This window comes from Schistocerca americana, chromosome 5 (genome assembly GCF_021461395.2).
Source record: "Schistocerca americana isolate TAMUIC-IGC-003095 chromosome 5, iqSchAmer2.1, whole genome shotgun sequence".
In the NCBI taxonomy this organism is placed as follows: Eukaryota; Metazoa; Arthropoda; class Insecta; order Orthoptera; family Acrididae; genus Schistocerca; species Schistocerca americana.
Window position 1 is genome coordinate 238,160,913 of NC_060123.1, and position 21,009 is coordinate 238,181,921.

At 42.0% G+C, this 21,009-nt stretch overlaps 1 protein-coding gene across 1 annotated transcript in view; it reads right to left on the reverse strand.

Annotated features, from left to right (window-relative positions):
* LOC124616289 (neural-cadherin-like) overlaps positions 1-21,009 on the reverse strand; it is a 966,400-nt gene that overhangs the window by 506,825 nt on the left and 438,566 nt on the right. The gene's annotated exons all lie outside the window — the stretch shown is intronic.

Consider the following 21,009-nt stretch of genomic DNA (forward strand, 5'->3'; position numbering starts at 1 on the left):
TTCATGATACTACGTCAACAGGGAGTACATGACATGTTTTAATGCCTGAGTTTGCAAGTATCGAAATACGTGACATATAAATGGTGATATGTTTTGATTGCACTGACTTACACGCTTACATTTAATACAGCGGTAAGTGGTTATAGGGCTTAGCGCGTGACACAAATTTGAACTTGATAAGTCTACGCGTTTCTGCGTTCTTTACAGAAGGACAAACAGACAGGCGGACGGAAAACAAAGTGACGTTGCAAGCCTTCCGTTTATACCGATTGCGGAACGGGACCCTAAAAACAGCCTGTTTTATTTTACATACTTTGGTGGGGCGAAATAAAATCTTAGCAGTTTTTCACCGGTTTATCCATGCTTATACCAGTTATTTTGTCCCTGATACATTGCACACAACAAGTAATGCACACTATCCGAGGTACACTTTAACTAACTGCAAAACGAAACTGGTTCTTACGAGAATCTTTATTTTATCTTGTAAAGCAATCTTCTTACGTTCAGAATAAAAATTTAATAAACTAATAAATCAAAATACTGAATAATGTCCCAGAAAGTTGTTCAAGCGCCTGTCTGCGAGACATAGTTAATGTGCAAATGAATACGCGGAATGAAATTCGCGAAGAATTTATGCCTTGCTATTTACATTCCTGACCAAGATACGACTGCTAGAAGCAAACGTAGGCCTTAATTTGTGGAAGAAATCTGTATGATTGTACGTTTGGAGCACAGCGTTATAAGTTAGTGAAACATGGAGTGTGGGAAAACCGTGACAAAAGAGAATAGAACCATTTGAGATGTGGTTCTACAGAAGAACTTTGAAAATTGGGTGGGCTGGTAGGGTAAGGAATGAGGAGGTTCTCCGTAGAATCGACGAGGGAAGGAATATATGGGAAACACTAACAAGAAAGAGGAACATGATGATAGGACATCTGTTAACACATTAGGGAATTACTTTCAAGGTACTAGAGGGAGTTATAGAGGGTAAAAACAGTAGAGGAAGACAGCGATTGGAATACACCCAGCAAATAATTGAGAGCGTAGGTTGCTATTGCTACTCTGAAATGAAAAGGTTGGTATAGGAGAGGAAGTCGTGGATAACCAGATCAAACTAGCCAGAAAACTGATGACGCAAGGAAAAAAGTTTCCTGTTGACTATGCTTGGCACTTCCTCGATGCCGGCCAGGGTAGCCGAGCGGTTCTAGGCACTACAGTCTGGAACCGCGAGACCGCTACGGTCGCAGGTTCGAATCCTGCCTCGGGCATGGATGTGTGTGATGTCATTAGGTTAGTTAGGTTCAAGTAGTTCTAAGTTCTAGGGGACTGATGACCTTAGAAGTTAAGTCCCATAGTGCTCAGAGCCATTTGAACCATTTGAACTTCCTCGATCTATAAATATGAATTTATGACCAATTTGCATAACTCCTTCGTGGTACATCACTTTTTGTCTTAGAGTGTATATCAATCGAGGTAGTAGATTTGGTTATTTACGACTGGGAGGTTCCGTCAAAATCCAGAAAATAAACATAAGTGTTTCTCAAGTTGATATTTTGAGTGAGTCCGTCAGGCGTACTCGGATAGCGCAACTGGATTCGCAGTGTCTGCGAAAGAACGTGAACCAGATTCGAGCACTGATCTGGCAGCGTTTAGTTTTACTATGACGCAAGTGCATCATAGCCTGTACCCCTCTAGGAGTAGAAGAACATCACCATAGTGATCGGGCGTCGAGCTGAAATATATGTCTTGATACGTGCGGAAGTTAGGATATAATTTTGTTTTAATGAAGGATGCAAACAGCCAAACGGTTATTGCTACAACATTTGTGCACCCGGTTGGCTGTTTTTTTATCCTTCATCAAAATTTAAATACGGCTGCTGAACGTCAGCCATGTTCAAAACTGTGTTTTCGGTTGCGTTGTGAAACGTGCCATATGTACAATTTTCTGAAGGCTACATTGGAAAACTGTGGTGCCTAGGTAGCCGTTTACATCTATTTCACAGCGCTCGATCACACTTGGCACTCGTCTGGCCTGGTGCTCCTATATGTACGCTGTTACATACTTCTCAGGTAATTCATTTATGGGAATCATGTTATCATGTTCCAGAATGCATTACTCTGGCTGAAGTTGAAACGTGAAAATATGGGACGCCAGTGGCTTTGTAACAGCGGTTACTGCAATAAATTGCTGGCATCGGCAACACCAGTTTCACAGCTTCGGCACACTAACATAGATCGCTCTACATTCTACTAAGACAGTGTTGGTTCTACTGTGTGTGAAGTGAGCACGTCTTCTCGACAACACGACAAGAAAAGCTTCTTCCATCGCCTAACCGCCTGCATGGCTGTGGGTCATACGACAAATGGCCCACCAGTCTTTTCGAGTGGTCAGTACCAATGACCTACGAACATGATGCAACTACCATGTCGATCAGAGGTCCAACGTGCAATACCGAACCGCCTACTCAGAAGTTCATAGATTGGAGATGGAGCTGTGATTTCATGATGGGAAGCAAATAAACTAAGGCCGATCTGACTGGGGCAGAAAACTGACAGCTTTTAATGAAGCTGTTGTTGTATTTGATGGAAATCATTTACATAAACAACATCGAAAGCAATGTGGCTGGTTCGAAATCCAAATAACACCCGTTCCTATGGCAAAATGAGTCTGTAACTCTGATCTCCACCGTGGCAACAGCTTCACGTTTTTAGGAAGTTTCTTCCTGTAGGTCTACGTTGGTCATTTGTCCATTAATAAAATGGTTGACTTTAGTATGGTCTGTCCTTATCGACAATACTAAATTTTATTTTTGTTAAAGCTAAGCGCAACGAACGATGTAGTCAATAACAGAGCTCTCTCTCTTGATCTGCAATGATGTTCGACACACTAAATGAATTTCCTCTACACAAACTCAGTTATTTGTCTGTAACCACCTTACTTTAAACTGTCCATACCATACAACAGACAGTTTTCTGAGAAATAGTTGGTGAAATCTTCCCTCTCTATTTCTCATGGGTATTCAGTTTAATTAATGTGACAGAGCCACCTGCCGCCCCGATTCATACGTTACATACAGCAGTGAGGGACGGGCTAGAACAGCAATTGTTATGAACTGACAATTAAGAAAATTACGTTAGTTGTCCTTGGTGCGACAAGTCATCCCAACTGTTTCTTTAATTCTGAGGCACCGATGAGGTGTGTTCAATTTCAAAACAGAAGGCAAAGTTACGGAAAATTAATTACCATATTTAAAAAGGAAAAATATTTGTCCACAATTGCTACAATATAAAAATTATCTTTTACATTATTATTTAAGAAACACCTAGAACAACATCCAAGAAAATTCTCACTTTTTCCTTTTGCGGCGAAGAAAGCAACATTGATGACATTGCTGTAATTAAATCTTTCCTATAAGAGAGAGAAATAAATTAAAGTTTTTAACTTGAGCTATCATTTTAAGTGCTTTTAATGATTCCTCATCATTTATTCCATTCTACTATGCACCAAGTCGCAACTGTAAATTTATGTTAACACTTCATCGTGCATGTTCCAGAACTTTGGTTCCTACACGCTAGTGAAATACGTAACTGTGACGCTCTGAAGTTGGCACTTAGGAAAGCAGTTCGAAATATGCGCGATACGCCTCTTAACCGATAATAAAACGAAAACACCGCTTGCAGCGACCTCATTAGCATAAAGGTCTCATTTTCACCATAAACGCAAATGTTCCGGATTGCATTTAGACGCCTCATTTCCATACTCGAATCGTGACTTAAATTCCTAATATGGTATGGCGGTCCGCCAATTAGCTATAGCAAATAATTTTCTTCGTCCATCAAACTGAACACGATAAATCCTACCTGAAAAAAACCACGTTGATCCTTTCCTTGAACTAAGTTCCCATGGAAGAATATCGTTCAGCATTTTTAATCCCCGACGCAAACAGAGGGGCGTTATAAGTTTAACGTGTGTACCTGTGTATCTGTCTGTGGCATCGCTACTCCCAAATGAAAGGTCCAATTTGAATACAGGTTTTTAATTGAAAGCTGGGTTAATCGGTATGATTTTTAACTATGTTCCATGAAAGTCTCTTCAGCCGCTTAAATTTCATGAGCTAAATTCAGAAAAAATGTTTTTCGCGAGCGTGCTCTCTTGATTTACGCTACGTAATACATAAATAATAGAGCTGCATCAAAATGCAGAGCTCAAAAAGAAACAAATAAATTTTGAGAGAACATACGTTTATATTTTACGGTTGACCAACAATGATTACTTTGTCTTTTGAAAACGCCCTTCAGCGCCTGCATAACAGAAAAAGGGTGATTGTGATTTAACTATAAAAGATACACATACGCAATGGCAACCCACTTTCGTGACTTGATTACGAATTATCGCCACTGCTTATTGCTTGTTACCTAAATAGCTACATATGTATACTAAAATGTAGTCAATGCATATATGTGTGAATTAAAAAGAAACACGTTAATATAAGTGAAAAAGATCCGGCGTCTCAATTTCTTATTTCGTCCCGGAAGGTATTTGTGTGAATGTGGGAATAGTGTCGACCGTGTCATGTCTACTAGTGAAATGTGAAGTTTAAAAAGCATGAAATAAAACTTAAACACAAAATTTAAAAATAGAACCGACCCTAAAAACCTCTACAAAGCAAAAAAAAAAAAAAAGAAGCATAGGTATTGCCCCTTCAATTTTAAAATAAGTAGTAATATTCTGATCCAAGTGTCGTCGTGTCGGGGGACTGCTAAGTAAATTAATACAGGATGCATCTGCAAATGATAGAGCATGAAATTTAAATACAAGTAAGCTACCTAGGCAACGTAGATAAATATAAAAACAACATCAAATCGTTGAGTCTAAGTCTTAATTAATTTACTCCGAAAAGTTCAGAACATAGACGCAATCGTCAACGGCGCCTACCCTCGCGTGACTGCCCGTGTGAATCACGCTTGCGTTTTAATGAAGCGTGAGTTGTACACTATCATCAAGCACAGTATGGCATAGGCCTCATAAGACAGATTAATGAGTGAAACTGCCGGGCGGTGTGGCCGTGCGATTCTAGGCGCTTCAGTCTGGAACCGCGTGACCGCTACGGTCGCCGGTTCGAATCCTGCCTCGGGCATGGATGTGTGTGATGTCCTTAGGTTAGTTAGGTTTAAGTAGTTCTAAGTTCTAGGGGACTGATGACCTCAGATGTTAGGTCCCATAGTACAGAGAGCCAATGAGTGAAACTACGTTCGTACGTAATTACGTGAACACATGATACAAAATAAGTAGGTAACGATATTCTTTAAAATTTTGGGCTTATTAAAGACGTTCTGATTTTCATATTTCATTTAATGAATAATTATAACTTCACTAGCTATTATGAGGTGTGGATGTGGGACGCGCAGTCCTGGATGAGATGACGCCAAACAGAAGAGGATTATACCCAGCAATAATGAAAGTATGCTGTTATAGAAAGGATAGCTGCTGTTAATTTCTTATTTTTTATCTACGTAGGGGTTCCCCGAGCCGAGTCACTTGTAGTTGTGTTGGTTTTCACTGAAACTGTGGCACGCCTGGCTACTTACTAACGCATTTGAGGAACTGCAAGGCTTACGAGAATCTCGCTTATGGAAGTATGTAGTCATCAAGCTCGGGGGTTCGCTCACCTTAGCCGGCCGGGGTGGCCGAGCGGTTCTAGGCGCAACAGTCCTGCTTCGGGCATGGATGTGTGTGATGTCCTTAGGTTAATTAGGTTTAAGTAGTTCTAAGTTCTAGGGGACTGATGACCTCAGAAGTCCCATAGTGCTCAGAGCCATTTGAACAATTTCTTTTTTTGCTCACCTTCCTGTTCACTACCTGTGTCGCAATAGTGAGGATAGCCTAGCGTAAGTGCGTCTGCCGGTTATTGTACCTTGTGATTTACGGTGAAGTGACCAAAGTCATGGGACGCGTCCTAATATCATGTCGGACCTCTGTCGAACCTTGCATCTACAAATGATAGAACGCACTTCAGCAACTCAACGTGGCATGGACTCAACAAGTCGTCGGAAGTCCCCAGTAGAAATTATGAGCCATGCTGTCTCTATAGCCATCCATAATTGCGAAAGTGTTGCTTGTGCAGGACTTTGTGCACGAAACGACCTCTCGAATTCGATGAGGTTCATGTCGGGTGATCTGGCTGGTCAGATCATTCGAATTGTCCAGAATGTTCTTCAAACCAATCGCGAACACTTGTGGCCCACTGACGTGTAGCATCATTGTTTGGGAACGTGGAGTCCAAGTAGTTCCAGTAAATAACCGGTTCAGTTCGATCAGAGGACCCAGTCCATTCCATGCAAACACAGCCCAAACCCACCACGGAGCCACTACCAGCGTGCACAGCGTCTTGTTGACAACCTGGGTCCATGGCTTCATAGGCCCTGCGCCACACTCGACCCATAACACCAGCTCTTACCAACTGAAATCTGACGAAGCGACAGTTTTCCAATCGTCTAGGGTCCAACCGATATGGTCAAGAGCCCAGGAGAGGCGCTGCGGGTGATATCGTTCTGTTAGCAAAGGCTCTTGTATCGGTCGTGTGCTACCATAGCCCTTTAATGTCAGATTTCGGCACACTGTCGTAACCGATACGTACGTCGTTCGTCCCACATTGATTTCTGCGGTAATTTCACGCAGGACTGGTTGTCTGTTAGCACTGACAACTTTACGCAAAGGCCCCTGCTCTCGGTCATCAAGTGAATGCTGTCGGCCACTGCGTGGTTCGTGGTGAGAGGTAATGCCTGGAATTTGGTATTCTCAGCACTCTCTTGACATATTAAGCTCGGAATATTAAATTCCCTGATGATTCCCGAAATGGAATGTTCCAGAGTGTAGTTCTAACTACCATTCCACGTTTAAAGCCTGATAATTCCTGTCGTGCGGCCATAATCACGTCGGAAACCATTTCACATGAATCACCTCAGTATAACTGACTGCTCCGCCAATGCACTGCCCTTTTACATCTTGTGTGCGCGATACTACAGCCTTCTGTATACGTGCAAGTTACTATTCCATCACTTTTGTCATCCTCGTGTATACTGCTAGTACATGTGTATTGTCGGACGCTTTGCACATTAACGTACATGAGTCAAGCCTTATTTCTGCTGTAGGTATAACACCAGTGATTTACAGTACGTAAATTAATTTTGGCTTTGGTGACGTTCCCTTATTACCATTGTTCAGTTTAAGATATTTTGTGAGCGTCTCTATCTGTTGTTATAAGTTTCAAGTGATGTTCACTTAATTTCGTCTGAAAGAGCACGACTGACTGATCTGTACAAGATTTATGTACCTGTTGTTTGCCAGAAGTGTGGTAATGTTCAGACGCAATTGCAATGACTGTAAATTCACGCACGACTTTGTCTGTTGACGTCAGTACTTCGTTGTTACGGTAATTGTACTCTGTTCCTGGAATTCTGGTTAATTTTTGTAATTTGCTGTGTACTCCAGTTTATGTGCGGTAGCAAACTGTGGAGTTACGTGAGTTAGTTGAGCCGTGGCGCGGTTGGTCTTTGGCTCAGTTTAAAACTGTGTACAGTCTGCTCTTTCTGCCTTGTATAGCGGCGTGTTGTTTCAACACCGGTATTGATAACTATAATTTAAGTGCTTGCGTATCGGCTTTTTGAGGTCTAGTCGACCCGGTGAGTAATTTAGTTCCTTTGAACAGCATTATCTTGAGGTTTTAATATCTTGTTTAAGGTTAACTAATATCTTCTCAGCAAGAGGCGTTGTTACAGCCATAGTTTTAAACTCAAACCTTAATCAAACTATCTACATCTACATCCATACTACGCAAGCCACCCAACGATGTGTGGCGGAGGGCACTTTACGTGTCACTGTCGTTACCTCCCTTTCCTGTTCCAGTCGCGTATGGTTCGCGGGAAGAACGACTTCCGGAAAGCTTCCGTGCGCGCTCTAATCTCTCTGATTTTACATTCGTGATCTCCTCGGGAGGTATAAGTAGGGGGAAGCAATATATTCCATACCTCATCCAGAAACGCACCCTCTCGAAACCTGGCGAGCAAGCTACACCGCGATGCAGAGCGCCTCTCTTGCAGAGTCTGCCACTTGAGTTTGTTAAACATCTCCGTAACGCTATCACGGTTACCAAATAACCCTGTGACGAAACGCGCCGCTCTTCTTTGGATCTTCTCTATCTCCTCTGTCAACCCGACCTAGTACGGATCCCACACTGATGAGCAATACTCACAGGTCGAACGAGTGTTTTGTAAGCCACCTCCTTTGATGATGGACTACATTTTCTAAGGACTCTCCCAATGAATCTCAACCTGGCACCCGCCTTACCAACAATTAATTTTACATTTTAACATGTAGACAACATTCCATTAGAACTACTGACGGCTTTCGGAGAGCCAGTCCTGACAAAACTCTACCATCTGGTGAGCAAGATGTATGAGACAGGCAAAATCAAGTAGGTAAAAAGACGAGGGCCTGTGGAAATCCTTGGGTAACAGAAGAAATATTGGATTTAATTGATGAAAGGAGAAAATATAAAAACGCAGTAAATGAAGCAGGCAAAAAGGAATACAAACATCTCAAAAATGAGATTCCACTTCAAATCGTCGCGAACGCATACTCCCAGATATTTTAAAGAAGTAACTGCTACCAGATTTTGTTCCGCTATCATATAATCATACAATAAAGGATCCTTCTTTCTATGTATTCGCAATACATTACATTTGTCTGTGTTAATGGTCAGTTACCACTCCCTGCACCAAGTGCCTATCCGCTGCAGATCTTCCTGCATTACGCTGCAATTTTCTAATGCTGCAACTTCTCTGTATACTACAGCATCATCCGCGAAAAGCCGCATGGAAGTTCCGACACTATGTTACCTGTTGTTTCAGTACACCACTGGAATAATTGATATTATGCTTCTATTACTAAGATTTCTATATGGAGCGATGTTTATTGTAAACTATCAATACATTGCTTTCATGTTTGTCTTGTCTTGTATGGTATGGCTATTGTTGGCGCAACTTGTAGTCACGTATATCATTGCTGTTAAAAGTTCCTCATTTCATCCTACAGCGGTGCGGTCTGTATTATATGGATTTTCACAACTTTTTTTCAAACAAAAAAATGATTCTTTCCTTTAAAGTTGCCGCACCTCGTGTCCAGCTAGCGTGTAATCTTGGATTGGTCTAATTAAAGTTGTTGTGTTTCTAATTGCCTGGGGTGACGTACGTCATGTCCAAGCTTTATCATACCCCTGGATTGTGTTGAAGTAAATTTCTGTTTTATTAAAAGTGCTGTATGTCACGCCTAAGCTACATTATTCCTTTGATTCATTCGATGGAAAGTCTCGTCTTTCTCCAAGGTGACTTACGTCACGTTTTCCTGAACTGTACCTTTTAATGCTGTTGGAGTAAATGGCCATTTGTTTAAGATGACACAAGTCACGTCTGAATATTCGTGTATGCTAGTCTTTGATGGACTTCAAGGACAACGGAATGGACCTATTGTAATTTAGTACCCTTTCCACAGGCTAGTGAGATTGTCTTGTTAAAGTTTTTGTATTGTTTAATAAGCATTGTAAGCATTGTTTATACTATGTTGCTGCTATTTATGGGCCAGTGCCTTGCCACGCCCCTCATCCGCTACCCTGCACCACATCAACTGTTACTGTGTACAATATACGAGGGTCGTTTCAAAGCCCTTGGGCCATTGCGACAGTGGCGTGATCAAGTTGAAATTGTCAGTTGTCAGCGAGACTTTAGATGTGACAATCGTATTGCTTCTTCGTGTGGCTGTGTCGTGAGTAATCCAGTTACAAAATGGAAGCTGAAGCCGAGTTAGGTCAGATTACACGTAGTGACCAGCGTTGTTGTTGTTGTGGTTTTCAGTTGTGTGACTGGTTTGATGCAGCTCTCCATGCTACTCTATCCTGTGCAAGCTTCTTCATCAGTACCTACTGCAGCCTACATCCTTCTGAATCTGCTTAGTGTATTCATCTCTTGGTCTCCCTCTACGGTTTTTACCCTCCACGCTGCCCTCCAATACTAAATTGGTGAACCCATGATGCCTCAGAACATGTCCTACCAACCGGTCCCTTCTTCTTGTCAAGTTGTGCCACAAACTCCTCTTCTCCCCAATTCTATTCAATACCTCCTCATTAGTTATGTGATCTACCCATCTAATCTTCAGCATTCTCCTGTAACACCACATTTCGAAAGCTTCTATTCTCTTCTTGTCCAAACTACACTCCTGGAAATGGAAAAAAGAATACATTGACACCGGTGTGTCAGACCCACCATACTTGCTCCGGACACTGCGAGAGGGCTGTACAAGCAATGATCACACGCACGGCACAGCGGACACACCAGGAACCGCGGTGTTGGCCGTCGAATGGCGCTAGCTGCGCAGCATTTGTGCACCGCCGCCGTCAGTGTCAGCCAGTTTGCCGTGGCATACGGAGCTCCATCGCAGTCTTTAACACTGGTAGCATGCCGCGACAGCGTGGACGTGAACCGTATGTGCAGTTGACGGACTTTGAGCGAGGGCGTATAGCGGGCATGCGGGAGGCCGGGTGGACGTACCGCCGAATTGCTCAACACGTGGGGCGTGAGGTCTCCACAGTACATCGATGTTGTCGCCAGTGGTCGGCGGAAGGCGCACGTGCCCGTCGACCTGGGACCGGACCGCAGCGACGCACGGATGCACGCCAAGACCGTAGGATCCCACGCAGTGCCGTAGGGGACCGCACCGCCACTTCCCAGCAAATTAGGGACACTGTTGCTCCTGGGGTATCGGCGAGGACCATTCGCAACCGTCTCCATGAAGCTGGGATACGGTCCCGCACACCGTTAGGCCGTCTTCCGCTCACGCCCCAACATCGTGCAGCCCGCCTCCAGTGGTGTCGCGACAGGCGTGAATGGAGGGACGAATGGAGACGTGTCGTCTTCAGCGATGAGAGTCGCTTCTGCCTTGGTGCCAATTATGGTCGTATGCGTGTTTGGCGCCGTGCAGGTGAGCGCCACAATCAGGACTGCATACGACCGAGGCACACAGGGCCAACACCCGGCATCATGGTGTGGGGAGCGATCTTCTACACTGGCCGTACACCACTGGTGATCGTCGAGGGGACACTGAATAGTGCACGGTACATCCAAACCGTCATCGAACCCATCGTTCTACCATTCCTAGACCGGCAAGGGAACTTGCTGTTCCAACAGGACAATGCACGTCCGCATGTATCCCGTGCCACCCTACGTGCTCTAGAAGGTGTAAGTCAACTATCCTGGCCAGCAAGATCTCCGGATCTGTCCCCCATTGAGCATGTTTGGGACTGGATGAAGCGTCGTCTCACGCGATCTGCACGTCCAGCACGAACGCTGGTCCAACTGAGGCGCCAGGTGGAAATGGCATGGCAAGCCGTTCCACAGGACTACATCCAGCATTACTACGATCGTCTCCATGGGAGAATAGCAGCCTGCGTTGCTGCGAAAGGTGGATATACACTGTACTAGTGCCGACATTGTGCATGCTCTGTTGCCTGTGTCTATGTGCCTGTGGTTCTGCCAGTGTGATCATGTGATGTATCTGACCCCAGGAATGTGTCAATAAAGTTTCCCCTTCCTGGGACAATGAATTCACGGTGTTCTTATTTCAATTTCCAGGAGTGTAATTATCGTCCATGTTTCACTTCCATATATGGCTACACTCCATACTAATACTTTCAGAAACGACTTTCTGACACTTAAATCTATACTCGATGTTAACAAATTTTTCTTCTTCACAAACGCTTTCCTTGACATTACCAGTCTACATTTTACATCTTCTCTACTTCGACCATCATCAGTTATTTTGCTCCCCAAATAGCAAAACTCCTTTACTACTTTAAGTGTCTCATTTCCTAATCTAGTTAGCTCAGCATCACCCGACGTAATTCGACTACATTCCATTATCCTCGTTTTGCTTTTGTTGATGTTCATCTTTTATTCTCCTTTCAAGACACTGTCCATTCCGTTCAATTGCTCTTCCAAGTCCTTTTCTGTCTCTGACAGAATTACAATGTCATCGGCGAACCTCAAAGTTTTTATTTCTTCTCCATGGATTTTAATACGAGTACCTACTCCGAAGTTTTCTTTTGTTTCCTTTACTGCCTGCTCAATATATAGATTGAATAACATCGTGGAGAGGCTACAACCCTGTCTTACTCCCTTACCAACCGCTGCTTCCCTTTCATGCCCCTCGACTCTTATAACTGCCATCTGCTTTCTGTACAAGTTGTAAATAGCCTTTCGCTCCCTGTATTTTACCCCTGCCACCTTTAGAATTTGAACGAGAGTATTCCAGTCAACATTGTCAAAAGCTTTCTCTAAGTCTACAAATGCTAGAAATGTAGGTTTGCCTTTCCTTAATCTATTTTCAAAGATAAGTCATAGGGTCAGTATTGCCTCACGTGTTCCATCATTTCTACGGAATTGAAACTGATCTTCTACCAGTTTTTCCATTCGTCTGTAAAGAATACGCGTTAGTATTTCGCAGCTGTGACTTATTAAACTGATAGTTCGGTAATTTTCACATCTGTCAACACCTGCTTTCTTTGGGATTGGAATTATTATATTCTTCTTGAACTCTGAGGGTATTTTGCCTGTCCCATACATCTTGTTCACCAGATGGTAGAGTTTTGTCAGGACTGGCTCTCCCAAAGCCGTCAGTAGTTCTAATGGAATGTTGTCTACTTCCGTTGCCTTGTTTCGACTTAGGTCTTTCAGTGCCCTGTCAAACTCTTCACGCAGTATCGTATCTCCCATTTCATCTTCATCTACATCCTCTTCCATTTCCATAATATTGTCCTCTAGTACATCGCCCTTGTATAGACCCTTTACATACTCCTTACACCTTTCTGCTTTCCCTTCTTTGCTTACAACTGGGTTTCCATCTGAGCTCTTGATATTCATACAAGTGGCTCTCTTTTTTCCAAAGGGCTAGTGAGATAAGCCTCTACATCCTTACATATGTCCTCTAGCCATTCCTGTTTAGCCATTTTGCACTTCCTGTCGATCTCATTTTTGAGATGTTTGTATTCCTTTTTGCCTGCTTCATTTACTGCGTTTTTATATTTTCTCCTTTCATCAATTAAATCCAATATTTCTTCTGTTACCCAAGGATTTCCACTAGCCCTCGTCTTTTTACCTACTTGATACTCTGCTGCCTTCACTACTTCATTCCTCAGAGCTACCCATTCGTCTTCTACCGTATTTCTTTCCCCCATTCCTGTCAATTGTTCCCTTGTGCTCTCCCTGAAATTCTGTACAACCACTGGTTTAGTCAGTTTATCCAGGTCCCAACTCCTTAAATTCCCACCTTTTTGCAGTTTCTTCAGTTTTAATCTACAGTTCATAACCAATAGATTGTGGTCAGAGTCCACAGCTGCCCCTGGAAATGTCTTACAATTTAAAACTTGGTTCCTAAATCGCTGTCTTACCATTAAATAATCTATCTGAAACCTGTCAGTATCTCCAGGCTTCTTTCATGTATACAATCTTCTTTTATGATTCTTGAACCAAGTGTTAGCTATGATTAAGTTATGCTCTGTGCAAAATTCTACCAGGCGGCTTCCTCTTTCATTCCTTCCCCCCAATCCATATTCACCTACTACGTTTCCCTCTCTTCCTTTTCCTACTAACGAATTCCAGTCACCCACGACTATTAAATTTTCATCTCCCTTCACTACCTGAATAATTTCTTTTATCTCATCATACATTTCATCAATTTCTTCGTCACCTGCAGAGCCAGTAGGCATATAAACTTTTACTTCTGTACGCTGTTTGTAGTAGCTTACCCGCACTCCTATTTTTTTATTCATTATTAAACCTACTCCTGCAATTACCCCTATTTGATTTTGGATTTATAACCCTGTATTCACCTGACCAAAAGTCTTGTTCCTCCTGCCATCGAACTTCACTAATTCCCACTATATCTAACTTTAACCTATCCATTTCCCTTTTTAAATTTTGTACGGCTGTAGTTTCCCCTTGCTTTCAGCCGTTCGCAGTACCAGCACAGCCAGGCCGTTTTGGTTATTGTTACAAGGCCAGATCAGTCAATCATCCAGACTGTTGCCCCTGCAATTACTGAAAAGGCTGCTGCCCCTCTTCAGGAACCATACGTGTGTCTGGCCACTCAACAGATACCCCTCCGTTGTGGTTGCACCTATGATACGGCCATCTGTATCGCTGAGGCACGCAAGCCTCCCCACCAACGGCAAGGTCCATGGTTCATGGAGGTAAGAGTGACCAGCGATCCTACATCAAAATCGAATCCCTGCGTGCACAGAACCCAACGGAAATTTACAACGCTTTGAGAGAAGTGTGTGGGAATATTGTAGTGGATCGTAGCACCGTATCGCTGTGGTCTACTCGTTTCCGTGAAGGTCGGTTAAGCACCGAGGAAAACCCAACAAGTGGAAGGCCATCAACGGCAACAGACTACACTTCTCAGGTTATTGTCAATGACATTTTGAGAGACGATCGACGAGAAACATGTGAGGAAATTTCATATGAGGTCGGACTCTCTGTCACTTCAGTTTACAGAATCATAACTGTAAAGTTAAAGATGAGAAAAATTGCTGCCGGATGGGTTCCGCATGATCTGGGTGAAGAGCGGAAAGCAGGTCGCAGAAGAAACACAGAAGAATTCCTTTGACGATATCGAGCAGAAGGATAACAATTTCTAAAAATGATTGTTACTCTTGATGAGACCTGGATACGAGATTTTCAGCCATAACTCAAGTCTCAGTAGCCACATTGGAGAAGTTTCAACTTTGCAAACGCGAAAAAATTCCGCCGCCAGAAACCAAAGGTAAAACTGACGATGATCTTTGCGTATGGCATGAATGGGATCATAGCTACAAAGAGAGTGTCCTATGGGACGTCTGAAACAGTCGCGTACTACAAGCTGTTTCTGCAAAACGTTTTCGCCCGAAAATTCGGCATCAATAGTCTGAAATTAACTACTGAAATTTCGAGAGAACACTTTCCAACATATTACTTTCTTCCACGTACATTTCCCGAAATGACCACGACGAGAAAATCAGAGAAATTAGAGCTAATACAGCCGCTTACCGACAATTATTCTTCCACGCACCTTTAGTGAACGGAACAGGACAGGGGGTCAGTCAGTCGTAGCGTAAGTACCTTCTGCTACACGCCTTAGGTGGCTTGCGAAGTGTGATGCGGACGTAGATGTAGATCAATTGGTAAGAGCAATGCCCACGAAAAGCTAATGCTTATAATGTGTTACGAAGTTTTTGAAATCTTTTGTTTAAGTTCTAGTCTTATGGAAATATGACCAGTTTTTTAGAGTAAAGTATTCTCTACGAGTAACTGTCAGTTGCAGTCATAGATCATCTATCTAACTCAAAGCTTTACGCTAAAATTACGAAAATTGACCTCATCCACAATTTCTTCCGACTTTTAGAGTACTCAGTAATTCAAATGCAATTAATCATATCACTCTAGTTCCACACTGTCCTGTAACTGTTCTCTCCGTAGCCGCAGTATTAGTGAACTACCTTTCTCGAAAATTCACTGTATGAGGGTTATTAGGAAAGTAATGAACGAACGGTCATGAAATGGAAAATATGGTGAAAATCTGATGAAGCTTTGCACAGATGCACTGGGCACTGTGTTCTAGTACACCCGTCGAACGCATCATGTCGCTCTTTTCAGTTCTGAGCTCTCAGTGAGACCGTAAAGATGGCTATAAATTAGCGTCTCCCAACAAGTATGAGGGCCTGGCTAAGGATTTTGCCTGAAGCTACGCAGTCCACATAACGTAACTGTCATGCAGTTCGTTCTACACGACGATCCTCGGCCGCACCCTGCAAGGGTAATGAAGATGCTCCTGCAGCGTTTTCGACGCGAAGTGTTTGATCACCCACAGTACAGCCCGTAATTGGCTACCCCTGTGGTTCATCTCTGCTCAGATAAACCGCTGGCTATGAAGACAATATTTTGACACAGACGATGAGCTGCAGCCCAGAGTACAAAATTGTCGATAAGCAATGGAGGCTGTCTTCTATAACGAGGGAATTGGAAAGTTGGTACAACGCTACGACAGGCTTCTAAGACTGAGGGTCGACTGTGTGTAGAAGTACCTGGAAGGTGTAGCTAACCGTTGCAAATAAAACAGTTTCGATTGCCACTGTGGTTTCCATTTCGCGACTATCGTCCCTTACTTTCCGAATAGTCCTCGTATTAGTGAAAACTGGTGCTCATCTTACAACATTTCACTGTATGATACTTTCCCCTTAAATTTACCGTCGTGTCTGCAATAAAGCGGTTGGACCACTTCACAACGTGCAAAATTTCCTCTCAAGCAACACTCCTTTGAGAAAACAGCAAAATGTATGCGACAAAATGTATGCGTTAGAAAAAGTGTTGACATTTCTGTGCCTTCTTTCGCATACAGAATTCTTCATCACTTCCAGACGTATCTGACTTTTAGTCAGCGAGTCTCCCCCACCATCCCCCCACCCCATCCCCCCGTTGTCGGATAAAGAAAAGGATCAGATATAATATTAGAATGATATTACAACACTTGATGGCAGAGAATGTTTATCTAGTTTAGTTTCTTCAATTTTTTAGAGTGTAATATGAGACTTCACAGCTGAAGTCAAAGCAAATCACCAGGTGAAATAAATTAGAACATAACCAGCATTGCATGAGGTCAGGCGACCCCTCCATACCTCTTATTCCGCTAAACGTTCATATTCTGCAGACAGGACTTTAATGATATAAGCCTCAGAGAGAGTGGACTTTTAAGACTGTCCGGATAAAGCCAGAATAGGCATTTGCTTTATCTTCGCCACTGAAGAACTATTCTGTGAAGAAATGGCACACACGCATAGTTTCACTACTAAATAAACCTGTTTTCTACAGCTTTTTTTTTTCAAACGCAAGTACACTTTCTCTCGGTTTATACGAACATAGTGCGTGCCTGGTAGAGCCGGAGGAGCAGACCAGCGGAAAAGTAACCGGATGCTTGAATGCAGTAAGGATAATTTACGACTTGCCTCTTTGCGAGGTGACGTCACGGTAAGTCAACAAGCACTTAGAAGCGCGTACAATTGATGGAAAGGCTGGCACGCTCCGGCTGATGATGTTTAGCTTAGCGAAAGACTGTGTGGCAGTAGGAAAACTTGATAACATACGACTATACGGAAGACCTACGGAACCTGGCAATGCTTCGCAGTTGCTAAATATGTATGACACTTGGGTATACAATACGTCATAATCTCCTCCTCCTTTCTCTTTCTATCCATCTCTTCCTTCCACTCTTCCTCCATTTCCTCTTCCCCCTCTTTATACCCATTTCATGCCCCCCCCCCCCCCCCCCGCCGGCCCACCTCTATCCATCTCCTCTTCCTCCCTCTCTCCGACAGTGAGGCTTGTTTTTGTTACTGCAAATTCAGATCCCATAACAGTATTCTAATCATAAGCCCGTAAGCCATAAACAGAACTTTCTTGTTTTCTGTGAAAACCGATAAGAGGAAGAAAACATTTTACCTTTTTCCAATATCCGTCACAGTTTGCGTTAACAGTCATTTCTTTCTGGCGACTAGTTTCGGACCATCACGTCAATTTTCAAGCCATAGGCTTTAACGTAAGTGTTATCATACAGTTCATCAATGTAAGTATGAGTGCCAACATAATTGTCGTTGTAAATTATTACATGAACACAAAATATTAACTACATATGAGTGTACGATATGGTTTCCTTCCAAATTCATCTTCTGGATTTGCAGCTTTTGCATTTTTTTCCGTGTTTGCAGTTAAAATTATTGGATATAGTTTTCACCTTTCACGCAAAACACTGTTTTATTTTAGTTTGTAACTGATCTAATAAAATTAAGCCTAATGACAGTTCTTGTTCGTTTTTGTTATTACCTTTGTTTACATTATATGGTTTTGCAGGACGATCTGTATGCTGTCCTGCACTTTTCCATCTGCAAACCAAACGACGCAAATATGAATGTTATCAGCGAGTTAACACATCTATTGATTTTTTAAAAAACTTGGTTTTGGTACGGAAAAATGTTTTACATATATGTTGTTATTACTCACTTTTTTTTTTTTTACTCCATACTCTGTAAAGGCACATTATTTAACACGTTAAAGGAACTTTGCAGAAAATGCAACACAAACAGCCAAAGGAGCTTACACACACACACACACACACACACACACACACACACACGCACAAAATGAGAGATAAAAGTAAGCAAAATTCATATTCGGCGCCGAACTGACTATGGAACAAATAAACGCAGACGGGTTTAGGGGGCTGAACAACATCGTGCACTCCGCGGTTTGCTAATTGAAAAGGCCTTTGTAAAATAGAAATTACATAAAATACATTTAATATGCATGTTCAGTGGCCTCAGAACGATAAAGAAGAAGGATCAGTCACAACAAAACGTGAATAATAACAAATACGAGTATATTCGCAAAACACTTTGCTACACCAAAACTTCGTTTTTAAAAATGAAGGGATGTGTTTTATGTCGCTGATAAAATTCACTTTTACATCGTTTGGTTTGCAGATGACAAGCTGTCAGTGCAGGACACCATACAGATAGGCCTGCAAAACCATCAATGTAAGATCAAAAACGAACAAAAACTGTCCTTAGGCCTCATTTTGTTAGATCAGTTACAACCTAAAATATGTTCACATTTTACAGGTTTTCAACAAACAAAACTCTCTGATGATGGCAAAGAGGTACCGAAAGATGTTGGGGTAACAAGAATAAATAGTGTTTTGCATAAAAGGCGAAACCTATATCCAATGGTTTCCTTCCAATCGAACTCAGCACTATGTTGGAACTTCATAAAACAGCACATTGTTGTGCATACAATTTTTGTTTAAAGGTTTGTATATGTAATGACAAAGAATATATATGGGAGAAACAATTTGTCCAATGGTTTAAATGCCCTGCTATCACAGTGAAAAACTGAATGCGAATAAGAAAAAAATCGCACATTTTCATAGCAGATAACAGCACAGCATCCTCTTTCTCGCTGTTGGCTTTAGCAAAAAATCTCTACATTGCTGCTTTTAAAAAAAAAAAAAAATAAAAAAAATAAAAAAAAATAAAAAAAAAAGCGGCATCACTCTTCCTAATGTTGAAAGTTATCAGAAAGTCAACTGCCTAATTATCTGGTTTGTAGAACATCTTGCATACAGCCCAGTTTTCGACGCCTTGCTTAAGTTTTGCAGCACGTTCTGCAAGTTCGATTTGATCTTCTATTTGAAGTACATAAACTTACTTTTTTAGTATGTGCTTCTATGAAGAATAAGTGGCTATCGGACGTTATTCAGGCTCTGCTGTCCACAATATTCTAGATGAGAAGAAAATGCTAATATTTTTACACTTTGTATGATTCTGAGAGAAACGTATCTAAATGAGACATGAACGGCTACGAAACGCAGCAAGCAAATGCAATTCACCTACAGAAATATCCTGATTATCTTTTTAGAAATATACTAGTGGTAGTTACCTTAGGATTTCCATAAACATCTAAATACCGAAATGAATACTTATAAAGCAGTTATCATTGTGCCAATTTTCAACATCACCTTACATCAAATATTTTGAAATTGATGGTAGCAGTACGAATGTAAGACCCTAAGATTGAATCAAGACCAGAAGTACGTCCAAATTTTGAAAATATCACCACTGTAGTAGAAAGTTCACGTATTAACGTTATGTTTGTCACACGAAACAGTTCATAGCATAAAACAGATACATGTTCACGATAAGCTGTTTACGTTAACACCCATCGTTTATTAGTTCCATTGTCATCTTGTATTGTATTCATGGTTTCAATTAACACATCTACAGCGATATCATTCAAGACGGGGAAAATAGCTTTAAAGGGAAAGGTAGAGGAAAGAACTGTCTCATCAGTGAGCTGCACTACTTTAGGGACATCAACATGATTCAAACGATAACAAAATGAAGATGTGATAACGGCTTATCCTGTGCCTTAAAAACCTACAACTTCATTTGGCACTAAATTCTGCTACTGTTTTACTATCAGAATGCTAGTAAAATGAGTAAACAGTGCATGCAGGTTGTCGGTAACTTTCTTATGATTTGTGAAGAAGGTAATGTTCTTAATATCTGTTCTCAATGTAAGAGCGTGAAAGATATCCCCAGCCCAACTGGAGGTACGCGGAAATGTAACTGATTGAAGGCCACAACTCAGGAAAGGCAAAACCAAAGCGTTGGATGTGAAATTATTCTAGTCAGCATACAAGTTAGTGGCAGTACATCAAGCGATTACTATGCAGAAATAGCAAAATACAGCAGTTTTGTAGAGTATAGCGACAAATAGCATGTCAGAGAGTTATCTTCAAAGAGATGTTGGCTGTATACTACACTTAACTGCCGTCTGATGCAAATGATCGTAGAGCTTTCTCTCTAGTCACTAGCAAATGCAAGGCCGTTCTCTCTGCGGACTACAAAGAATATTAAATTCCTTTCGTAACTCCATCTACCCGCGTGATAATAAGGGTACTGAAAGCTTGATTGATCTCTCAGCACTGGAAAGCGTTTCACACCTACATTTACATCAGCATTCAATGATCTAGATGGTGGCGTATGATGAAGAGCATCTTGCCCAAGTATATTTATTCCCTGCATTATTCCTCCCGTAAACAATGGTTGGAAAAACCTTTGCTGGATTTTTTTGCACTCCCCTTGACTTCTTCCGGAACACAGCTCTGTCACAAAATCTCTGTGCCAGTTTATGTAAACCTGTTTTTTTATATAAGGCGCAACATAATTTCCCATAAAATTAAATGACTTAGTGCACTGCGATTGTCTGTGACGCGATTATTGACTTTGTTTTACCGGTGTTACAATTTTACTCTTCAGGTGTACGAATTTTCCCTTCCTTACCAGCGGGAGCCAAAGGTAGCGAATAGCATGT